The sequence below is a fragment of the Sparus aurata genome, chromosome 5, assembly GCF_900880675.1.
Source record: "Sparus aurata chromosome 5, fSpaAur1.1, whole genome shotgun sequence".
NCBI lineage: Eukaryota > Metazoa > Chordata > Actinopteri > Spariformes > Sparidae > Sparus > Sparus aurata.
The window spans coordinates 36,489,836-36,500,962 of record NC_044191.1 but is presented as its reverse complement, the minus strand read 5'-3'; the positions used below and the strand labels follow the sequence as shown (position 1 = coordinate 36,500,962).

The 11,127-nt window shown below is 46.1% G+C and overlaps 1 protein-coding gene and 2 long non-coding RNA genes across 4 annotated transcripts in view; 1 reads left to right on the top strand and 2 right to left on the bottom strand.

The window, feature by feature from the left end:
- LOC115581335 (GTPase IMAP family member 8-like) overlaps positions 1-11,127 on the bottom strand; it is a 451,552-nt gene that overhangs the window by 160,525 nt on the left and 279,900 nt on the right. The window lies entirely within an intron of this gene.
- LOC115581403 (uncharacterized) overlaps positions 7-11,127 on the bottom strand; it is a 15,640-nt gene continuing 4,519 nt past the window's right edge. Inside the window, exons 2-3 of the long non-coding RNA XR_003984031.1 lie at positions 1,292-1,340; positions 7-399 (exon numbers count right to left, since the gene is read on the bottom strand). This is a non-coding gene — a long non-coding RNA (uncharacterized LOC115581403). The remainder of the gene's footprint in view (positions 400-1,291; positions 1,341-11,127) is intronic.
- The window catches only part of LOC115581407 (uncharacterized), a 1,430-nt gene continuing 352 nt past the window's right edge, over positions 10,050-11,127 (top strand). The window contains exons 1-2 of the long non-coding RNA XR_003984035.1: positions 10,050-10,081; positions 10,712-11,127. The exon at positions 10,712-11,127 is cut by the window's right edge and continues 352 nt beyond it. This is a non-coding gene — a long non-coding RNA (uncharacterized LOC115581407). The remainder of the gene's footprint in view (positions 10,082-10,711) is intronic.

Sequence of the window (11,127 nt, the reverse complement as noted above, 5' to 3'; positions counted from 1 at the left end):
CTTTTCTCTTCTCTGCACACACATATTTCTGTGTGCTGTGTTATTGATCTCTGCTGGTGTCTGCTGTCACTGAATAATTAATCTGTTAAAATGTGACAGTTTCAGTCTGACACTGGAGGATTTCTGCATGAATGTTCATTTACTTTTATATCTTTAATATTTCTGAGTTCTTCTTCCACCGCAGCCGACCGGACGAGAACAGTCTGAGTGTGTTGAGCAGGTTCAACTCACTCTGTCCACTGAACTGTTTATAGTTCTGTTTTATGATAATGTGACGAGGCGGCTTCACATCCGATCAAACACACTGTGTCAGAGAAAGATCCAGTTTCACTTAAATCAGATGAATTCAGGGTATTTTATTCTGCCTTCAGTGTGAGAGGAAAACATCTGCGTCTGCGTCTGGAGAGAGATCAATTACAATCTGATCAATACATAACTGGATCAATACAGTGGAGGAGGCCGGTATCGGTTCCTGCCCTCCTCCTCCACAGTTTAACTCCAGAACTGTTCTTAAAGGGACAACCAGGAACTTTCAGCTTTTGCTGGTTCTGGCTCCTCCTTTGGACAAAAGCGGTACGACACCAGAACCGGCTGTTCTGCCGGGTGTGCGTGCGACCGCAGGACGGACCGATGATGTCATGTTTCTATATGTGATCGGACCATCGGATCAGCGCACGCGTTAATGATAACTATATAAAACCAGCAGTCTGTTCTCGTTCGAATCATCAGAAGAATCACAGAAAATGAGACAGTATTCAATTTAAAATCATCAGAAACACGAAGTTCAAACTTCTTCTTCCATGTTGTTGACATTTAAAGATATAATATCTCCTTTTTTCATTCAGTAATCAGAACAAACAGCCGTAAAAACAAACATGTGTGTTGTGCTTTTCATGAACAAAATGTTCTATATATCAGCCTGTGATGACATATGATCAGTATTAAGATGTGGATCCTAAAATATCTCACATATTCAGACAGAATTGGTGAACAGGGTTTAAGTTTTATAGTGTTAAAGGTTCATTTCATCACTTTTGATCTGTGTAGTTCTCACTGATCATTTCTAATTTCATATTTCATTTCATATCTTGTGACTGAATGCCTCATTAATCAATAAACACAATGAATTACTGAATGATTTCTTCATTTTTAAACAGACCTGGTTGTCCCAAAAAGATTTGTTTAAAAAAAGAAGATTAGTGCATCGATGTTTTTTGTGAATTTGACTTTAAACTTTGAGAGGCCGACGACTAAATGATGTTGAATAAATCAGAATATAAAGTCGACTCACATCTTCAGGCTGGAGTTTCTCTGCAGCTCAGATTCTTCAGCTCAGCGGTCTGAAACACAAACGAAGAAGAAACAAAACACGTCATCAGAGTTCACTTTCACATATCTGACGCTCAGAACCAAACAGAACCAAACAGAACCAAACAGAACCAAACAGAACCACACAGCCTCCTCCTGCAGACTGAGCCGTAACATCCGGTGAGTTCAGAGCGACTCTGGTTAGAATCAGTAGATCTCTGAATGGAGTCGTTCTCCTCACGTTGGCTCAGTTTCTATTTTCAGATCCACATTTTTATTTCCAGGAAGTGGACGCTGTTGCTAGGCAACGACGCTGGAGTTTGATCTGAAAATCTGCTCCATCGCAAAAACACACAACATGAAGCTGAGAGACGCTCAGGAGGAAAACTGACGTCCACGTTTGACTGAAAGAGACGATTTGACCGACTGGATCCCTCAGATGTGATCCGGTCCGTCAGCTGGACTCGGACCTGCAGAGATCCTCTGAGCTGCAGCGTTCACCGCGCTGCTGTCGTCAGCGTGTGGGAGGAAACTTCAGCTTCCCACTGCTGCAACAACAACCAATACTTCTGATCACTGAAGCTTTTACTACCATTATTAATGGAATAATACAAAAATCTGCAAATCTGTTAAATAACTTATTGTAACTTCACACTGAACCAACACATGAAACACGTTCTGCTCAAACTGTCCTCATATTTAAAATCAATGCAAACAGAAGTAAACATGTAAATCTGCACATTTTATTCCTCGTGTTCCCGGAACAAACACAACTTCTATCAACAAACAGACGCAAACAAACAAACCAACAGAAGAAGAAGAAGAAATGTGCTGTCTGATAAGTCAAATCAGGTACTTAATATATGTTTATTTCTCACCTCACTTCTTTATGTTTCCATTTTGTTGTTCTGTTTATTTCATATGAATGAGCTGTAAAATCTGTTTGTATGTATTTATATGATGAATTATTATAACACTTGAAAAAAGAACCAATCAGATGGCAGTATGTTTGTTGCCACCGCATAAAGTATACAAATATTTGGACAGCCCACAATATCATTAAAAGAATTATAGCTACTGTTATCTTATCTCTAATTTCCCAAATTTCTTGTGGTTTGTCCAAGTCGTGTTGCCGTACCCAGCTGTCCAAGATGGCTGCCAGGCCTCCACCAAGAACGTGACATTAACAACATCCACAGATTTAATAACAGTTGAGCAGAATAAAACTTCTGTATAGATATAAGCCGACGTCTGGTAGTGACACGGCTACGTCACCGTCCATGCCGCCATCTTACTTTGTAAGAGGCTGTGACATCACTGGCAGCACTGTGGGCTGTGACATCACTGACGACACTGTGGGCTGTGACGTCACTAACGACACTGTGGGCTGTGACGTCACTGACGACACTGTGGGCTGTGACGTCACTGACGACACTGTGGGCTGTGACATCACTGGCAGCACTGTGGGCTGTGACATCACTGACGACACTGTGGGCTGTGACATCACTAACGACACTGTGGGCTGTGACATCACTGACGAGACTGTGGGCTGTGACATCACTGGCAGCACTGTGGGCTGTGACATCACTGACGACACTGTGGGCTGTGACATCACTGACGACACTGTGGGCTGTGACATCACTGGCAGCACTGTGGGCTGTGACATCACTAACGACACTGTGGGCTGTGACATCACTGACGACACTGTGGGCTGTGACATCACTGACGACACTGTGGGCTGTGACATCACTGGCAGCACTGTGGGCTGTGACATCACTGACGACACTGTGGGCTGTGACATCACTGGCAGCACTGTGGGCTGTGACATCACTAACGACACTGTGGGCTGTGACATCACTAACGACACTGTGGGCTGTGACATCACTGACGACACTGTGGGCTGTGACATCACTGGCAGCACTGTGGGCTGTGACATCACTGACGACACTGTGGGCTGTGACATCACTGACGACACTGTGGGCTGTGGCGTCACTGGCAGCACTGTGGGCTGTGACATCACTGACGACACTGTGGGCTGTGACATCACTGACGACACTGTGGGCTGTGACATCACTGACGACACTGTGGGCTGTGACATCACTGACGACACTGTGGGCTGTGACATCACTGACGACACTGTGGGCTGTGACATCACTGGCAGCACTGTGGGCTGTGACATCACTGACGACACTGTGGGCTGTGACATCACTGACGACACTGTGGGCTGTGACATCACTGGCAGCACTGTGGGCTGTGACATCACTGACGATGATGTCGGCTGTGACATCACTGGCAGCACTGTGGGCTGTGACATCACTAACGACACTGTGGGCTGTGACATCACTGACGACACTGTGGGCTGTGACATCACTGGCAGCACTGTGGGCTGTGACATCACTAACGACACTGTGGGCTGTGACATCACTGGCAGCACTGTGGGCTGTGACATCACTGACGATGATGTCGGCTGTGACATCACTGGCAGCACTGTGGGCTGTGACATCACTAACGACACTGTGGGCTGTGACATCACTGACGATGATGTCAGCTGTGACATCACTAACGACACTGTGGGCTGTGACATCACTGGCAGCACTGTGGGCTGTGACATCACTGGCAGCACTGTGGGCTGTGACATCACTGACGAGACTGTGGGATGTGACATCACTGGCAGCACTGTGGGCTGTGACATCACTGACGAGACTGTGGGCTGTGACATCACTGACGATGATGTGGGCTGTGACATCACTAACGACACTGTGGGCTGTGACATCACTAACGACACTGTGGGCTGTGACATCACTAACGACACTGTGGGCTGTGACATCACTGACGACACTGTGGGCTGTGACATCACTGACGACACTGTGGGCTGTGACATCACTGACGACACTGTGGGCTGTGACATCACTGACGACACTGTGGGCTGTGACATCACTGACGACACTGTGGGCTGTGACATCACTGACGACACTGTGGGCTGTGACATCACTGGCAGCACTGTGGGCTGTGACATCACTGACGACACTGTGGGCTGTGACATCACTGGCAGCACTGTGGGCTGTGACATCACTGACGATGATGTCGGCTGTGACATCACTGGCAGCACTGTGGGCTGTGACATCACTAACGACACTGTGGGCTGTGACATCACTGACGACACTGTGGGCTGTGACATCACTGGCAGCACTGTGGGCTGTGACATCACTGACGACACTGTGGGCTGTGACATCACTGGCAGCACTGTGGGCTGTGACATCACTGACGATGATGTCGGCTGTGACATCACTGGCAGCACTGTGGGCTGTGACATCACTAACGACACTGTGGGCTGTGACATCACTGACGATGATGTCAGCTGTGACATCACTAACGACACTGTGGGCTGTGACATCACTGGCAGCACTGTGGGCTGTGACATCACTGGCAGCACTGTGGGCTGTGACATCACTGACGAGACTGTGGGATGTGACATCACTGGCAGCACTGTGGGCTGTGACATCACTGACGAGACTGTGGGCTGTGACATCACTGGCAGCACTGTGGGCTGTGACATCACTGACGATGATGTGGGCTGTGACATCACTAACGACACTGTGGGCTGTGACATCACTAACGACACTGTGGGCTGTGACATCACTGACGATGATGTCAGCTGTGACATCACTAACGACACTGTGGGCTGTGACATCACTAACGACACTGTGGGCTGTGACATCACTGACGACACTGTGGGCTGTGACATCACTAACGACACTGTGGGCTGTGACATCACTGACGACACTGTGGGCTGTGACATCACTAACGACACTGTGGGCTGTGACATCACTAACGACACTGTGGGCTGTGACATCACTGACGACACTGTGGGCTGTGACGTCTTTATAATGACGTATCTTCACAATCTGATGTTTCATTAGTTTGATGACAAACTGACAAACATCACGTGTGATTCATGACACAGTTAAAACAGGATCAATACTTTATCTGTCTCTTTTCAGTACCAGACAAAGGTTTGATCCAATGGGTGGAACAGGAAGAGGCGGGGCTTCAGCTCTCAGGAGACCCCGCCCCCTCCAGCACTCCTGTAATATTTGCACTGTTACACACTTCTCCTTCTGCGTACATGTAATAATACACTGAGCTCAGGTTCTTGTTCAGCAGATCTGTCAGTCTGCCGGGACAGGAGATAACTCACAGGAATGCTGGGAGATATCTGAAGGTTGCTAGGTTACCACACCCAGCCGTCCAATCAGCTGGCAGGAATGTGGGAGAGACAAAGAGAGAGAGATGCTGCACTAAAATAGACCTCCCACCATCAGACCACCCCACACACACACACACACGCACGGACGCACGCACGCACGCACGCACACACACGCACGCACGCACACACACACACACACGCACGCACGCACGCACACACACGCACGCACACACACACACACACACACACACACACACACACAGAGGTAAACCCCGTCCGGCTGCCCCGTCTGGGGGTATAAATCAAAGTTCCTGCTCTGATGACTTTTTTGGGGTGAATCCACATCATTATTGAGTTCCTACATTTCCCAGAATTCCTTTGAACAGCTCAGAGTGAAGTTGGTCCAGCGTGTTGCTGCTGGTGTGTAGGAGGAGAAGTGTGATTCTCACTCCTGACCGAGAAACACAAGATGAAGAAGAACAGCAGGATGGGTCTGAAGGAGAGGAACTGTGTCTTTATTTAATGGATGATGTTTGAGAGGTTTTGATACCAGAACAAAGAAACGAGCTACAGTCAGCTGACATTTACTGTTCACAGTGGAGGAAGAATTTATTCTCATTCTCACTCTTCTCTTCCACATTTCCTTCTCAACTCTCTTTTCCTGTAACCTTTTCATCTCCTTTCCTGAGCCAAACCATTCCTGTATCCTCCACTTTTTCCTTTCCTATTTCCTACCATAGTCTCTCTTTCCCTCCTTGTGTCCTTATTTCCTTCCCATCATCCTCCTTCCAAAAAGTGTAGTATTCATTCTCATTAAAGTAAAAATACTCCATTACAAGCACTCAAAATAAGCGAAAGTATGTAAGTGAATAGTGGATTAGCGCAGAAGTATATACTCAAGTAAATATACTTAGTTACTCTCCCTGGCTGGCAGCAGCAGCGAGACGTTCACTGACCGGTTGGTCTTTGTGTCTGAAGACGTAAATTATCTCTGAGGAGGTCATTAGTGACGGTCACTGCTCCTGAAAACAAGCCGAGGTCCTGAGAACGTGCAGACCTTACACTCTGATTTATAACACACACACACACACACACACACACGCACACACACACACACACACACACACACACACACACACACACAATTACCCAAAATTCTGCTAAATTCCTGTTTTTGTTCATGTGATCTTGTGATCCTTGGTGGTGCATTCAAGGACTCTTTGAGGGCTGTGGACAAACGCATGCCTACAATTCTGATAAATTATTAATCGAATTGTGAAAACAGAAAAGTATCGCCATCAAAAAAATGTGAAGATCAAAATGTAATTGAACTAAATTTTTAACTGAACATTTTCACAAGTAACCATGTTTTTCACATGTGAATGAAAACATGTGAATTTTCTTTGACATGTGAATTAAACACATTTGGATCCTTCACATGTGTAAACATCTGACGACTGTTGTTTTGGTTGGTGGATTAAAACATTTGGTTCACCAGATGATTTGTGTCCCTGAACACACCAGCGAGGACAGACTTCAGATCAGTTCTTCAGCTCGAGGCAGAAGAACTGAACTAACATCTTTAACATCGTTTCTAGTTTTATTCATGTGACATTTCCTCTCCAGTTTCCGTGTTCATGTATTAGCAGCAGCGACTTCCTGCCGGGTTTGTCGAGTCGTGATGCAGTAAAATGTTAAAACGTGTTGATGCTGAAGCTGTAAGTGGGTCACAGACTGAAATCTGCTGAGTCACAGCTTCACATCCACAGCTCTCACTGATTCCACTCAACCGCTGCTGAGCCACCGGCTTCATCGTCATCAGCTGAAACATTTCTATATTTCCTGCTGAGAAGATCAGAAGAAGAGGACGAGGACAGATGAAGGAGAGCTGGACGTGTTACAGAGCGCCGCCTCCACAAAGTTCTGATGCTCAGAACTGGCTGCATTTCCTGTTTTCCACAAATGATTGCAGATGAATTTCTAATTCCTGCGCTCCTTCACCACTCCGATCAGAGTTGTTAAAGTACCCGTTCACCGTGCAGCAGGACCACGAGTCCAAACACACCTCAGAGCTCTGACGACTACCTGAAGAACCAAAGAAGACCGAGGAGTCCTGGACTCCCCTGGACTCTCCTGGACTCTCCTCCACAGTCACCTGACATCAGCCACATCCAACATTCATGGGACACCTGAAGGCTGAGCGAGCCGGCACCATGAGTCAGCAGGTTTTACACTCACTAGTGGAGTCCATGCAGCTCGAGTCATTAAAGCAAAAGAGGGACATGCTGGGACGTTTTCAAGATTTCAAGATGACGCGTTTCACTACAACTCCCTGCTGGAGCAGCACCAGAACCAGCACCAGAACTAGCACCAGAACACAGCAAGACCAGCATTTGTTGTGTTCTGGTGCTGGTTCTGGTGCTGGTCTATGCTGGTCTTCTCAGCAGGGATCTCATATGGTTCAGTTGCTATCGGTGGCTACATGCTAATAAGCTAGCATGCATAACTGTCAGACCAGACTCCATTTAACTTTCGCTCATTTTTCACTTTGACCTGTTTGGTTTCGTTCGGACTCAGTTACAGGAAATCACAAGATGCAACAGTTACAGAGTGTGTGTGTGTGTGTGTGTGTGTGTGTGTGTGTTGGCAGGTCTTTATCTCAGCTCACAGGCGTGTGACCACACCCAGCGGAGCACCGTCATTGGCTGACTCGGGTGACATCACAGCGCCTATGTAACGTCTTTAAGATGTTTGTGAAGTTTTGATTGACGATGTCTCCTTCCATGTGCCCTCATCTTCCTCCTTTCCTTCTTCCTTTTTAATCCTCCTTTTCTTTCCGAGCTACCTTCTCCTTCACCTCCCTTGTTCCCTTTCTCATTCTTTCCTCTCCAGACTTCCTTCCTTCCTTCCTTCCTTACTCCCTAACCCTTTCCCAACCTTTCCTTCAATTCTTCTCCACCTCTTATTTATTTTTCTAGCACTCTTTCTCCTTCCACATTTCCTTCTCAACTCTCCTGATCCAAACCATTCCTACCTCCTTCTTTCCTTGCATTCGTCCTTCTTTCCTCCCCGATGACCCCCTCAAATGTAAAGTTACTTTAATGGACTAATCCCTCTTTCCTTCCTTGTTTCCTTCTTCCTTCCTTCTTCCTTCCTTCTTCATTTGTTTCCTGTCCTTCACTGTTTCCTTCTTTCCTTCCTATTGTTTCGTCACCATCCTTACTCATTCGCTCATTCCTTTCCTACCTCCGTGTTTCCTAATATCCTTGTTTATTATAAATGTCTTTGCTTTTATAGAAGTCCTTTGTTTCAAAATCAACTTTAAGATTATAAAAGTTGATCAATATCTTCCTCGACCAATCAGAGTCCAGCAGTGAGTCGGTCACACACCTGTGCCGTGTGCTCAGGTGAGGTTATCTGGATGTTTGATCATGTGACGGCGGCTCTGATGTCAGAGGACGGAGGAGGGAAGGTGTTGTTCTGATTGAAGCTCGTCCGTCCGTCCTATCAGCAAACAACTCGACACTCAACTTAAAATTCTTGCAGAGCTGACGGCAGCCGCAACAACACACACACACACACACACACACACACACACACACACACACACACACACACACACACACACACACACACACCGTCTATGGCCTCATTCCTGCAGCACCAACACCCCCCGGCCCCCCCGGCCCCCCCGACCCCCTGCTGCTCTCAGAGATAAGAGCCGAGGCCGCCGTCTGCTGCAGCGACATCACACCAGTCATTAAAGGAACATTCAGCTTTTTACAACCTGAGGATTAAAGAGAAACTCTAGACCCCAGGGAGCAAGGAGGGAAGGATGCAGGGAAGGAAAGAAGGAAGGAGATCATCTGAAGCAGCAGACCTCACCTGACATAACATAACTCCTACATTATTGATCTGATGTGAGATCAGCTGATGTTTTATCAGAGAGGAGGTCTCACTACCTTCCTTCTGTCGACTTCAGAGAAACTGCCTCAGAATGTTTTCTCTTCTGAGACTTGATGAAAAGAACGAGAGATAAAAGATTCATTAACAGATTTCTGAATCTGTGCATTTTGTCGACTGAACAGTAATGAGCAACATCGGTTCCACCTCCGGCTCCAGCTGCCTCCAAGAGGTTAGGAGGTAACAGAGTACAAATACTTAGTTACTCTCCTTCAGTACATGTTTCCTGTCTGTGTACTCTGAGTATCTGTGTGACTTCTCCTCTCTACATGTGAACTTTCTCCTCCTCACAGCTTCAGAACAGCCTCGTTACTTTAGTTTGATGCATCTGAGGTGAATTCTGGATTCTTGTTATTTCCCAGCATCAGCAGACTGATGTGGACCAATCAGACGCAGCGAGACGAGACAAAGACGTAAAAGCCGTAAGAAGGCGTAAACAGACAGAGAGGGAGACTGGAATGTGGAGAAAAGGCGTGTTAGTGTCTCGTATCTGCAGAGAGTTTCTGATTTTCTCTCTTTGTTGCTGCTCGGGACGCTTTACCAACCCAACATGTGTCTATTTGACGTCCTGGGAATGAGACTCAACAATCAACTGTCTTTGTGGTGCGTTCAGGAACAGCTGGGACAAATCCTACTGATTCTACCTTTAACTTTAATAGTCTTTGAATTCTATTAATATGACGTGAGCTTCAGTTAGCTTTGAGCACAAATGTCCTTCAGAGGGAGACTTTTTACTCTGATACTCTGAGTACATGTCAGAGCCTGTAATCTATTACTTTACTGGAGTAAACAAGCTGAATCAGTACTTCTACTTCTACACGAGCAGGATGTGAGTGCAGCCCTGCAGGACCACCATGTTATTGATCGTATTATAAATCTTTGACCTCACTCATTATCACTTTGTGCTTCCAATGTAACTCAGTTTTCCAACAGCTAGAACAAGTTGTTGGGTTTTTATAGGATCATTAAAGGTTTTTAAAATCCACATCTGCAAAGAGACGCAGCTGTCAGATGATAGTGGAGTAAAATCACAATATTCACCTTTAAGTATGAAGCAGCACAGACTCAAGTACTCGTATTTAAAAGTAATACCCGACTAGATTTACTTGAGTAACCTGCAGAGAGCCAGGCTCAGTTAAACCTTCACTGTGGGATTCGAACCAGCACCTGAGCTGCTGCGTCTATTTCTGCTGCAGTCGAGTCTCAGTGGACGAAGTTTGTGTTGTGTAACAGGAGTGAAGATGACTCATGTGTCCAGAAATAGAGGAGAGTGCCCACGCAGCACCGAGACGTTCAGGGACTGCACGTCGCCAGAAACCCAACCTGTGAATGTTTCAGACAGAACCAGAACCAGAACCAGCAGCGGTGACGAGCAGAGAGAAGCTCAGCTGTTCACTCACTGACGCTCTCAACCAGACCAACACTGAACCAGAACCAACACATCTTTTAAAACTATGACCAGTTAAAAAATACACAAAACATTTTGAATATCATCATTTTCAGGATGAGGATGATGTTTTTTACTCCACCTGTTTTGTATTTTTTCATATTTATATTCATGTTTTTGTTTCTCTTCAGTGTTTTATGTGTTTCTATAAAACACATTTTAATAAAAAGGCAATGTCAAAATAAAATACACAACATAAACA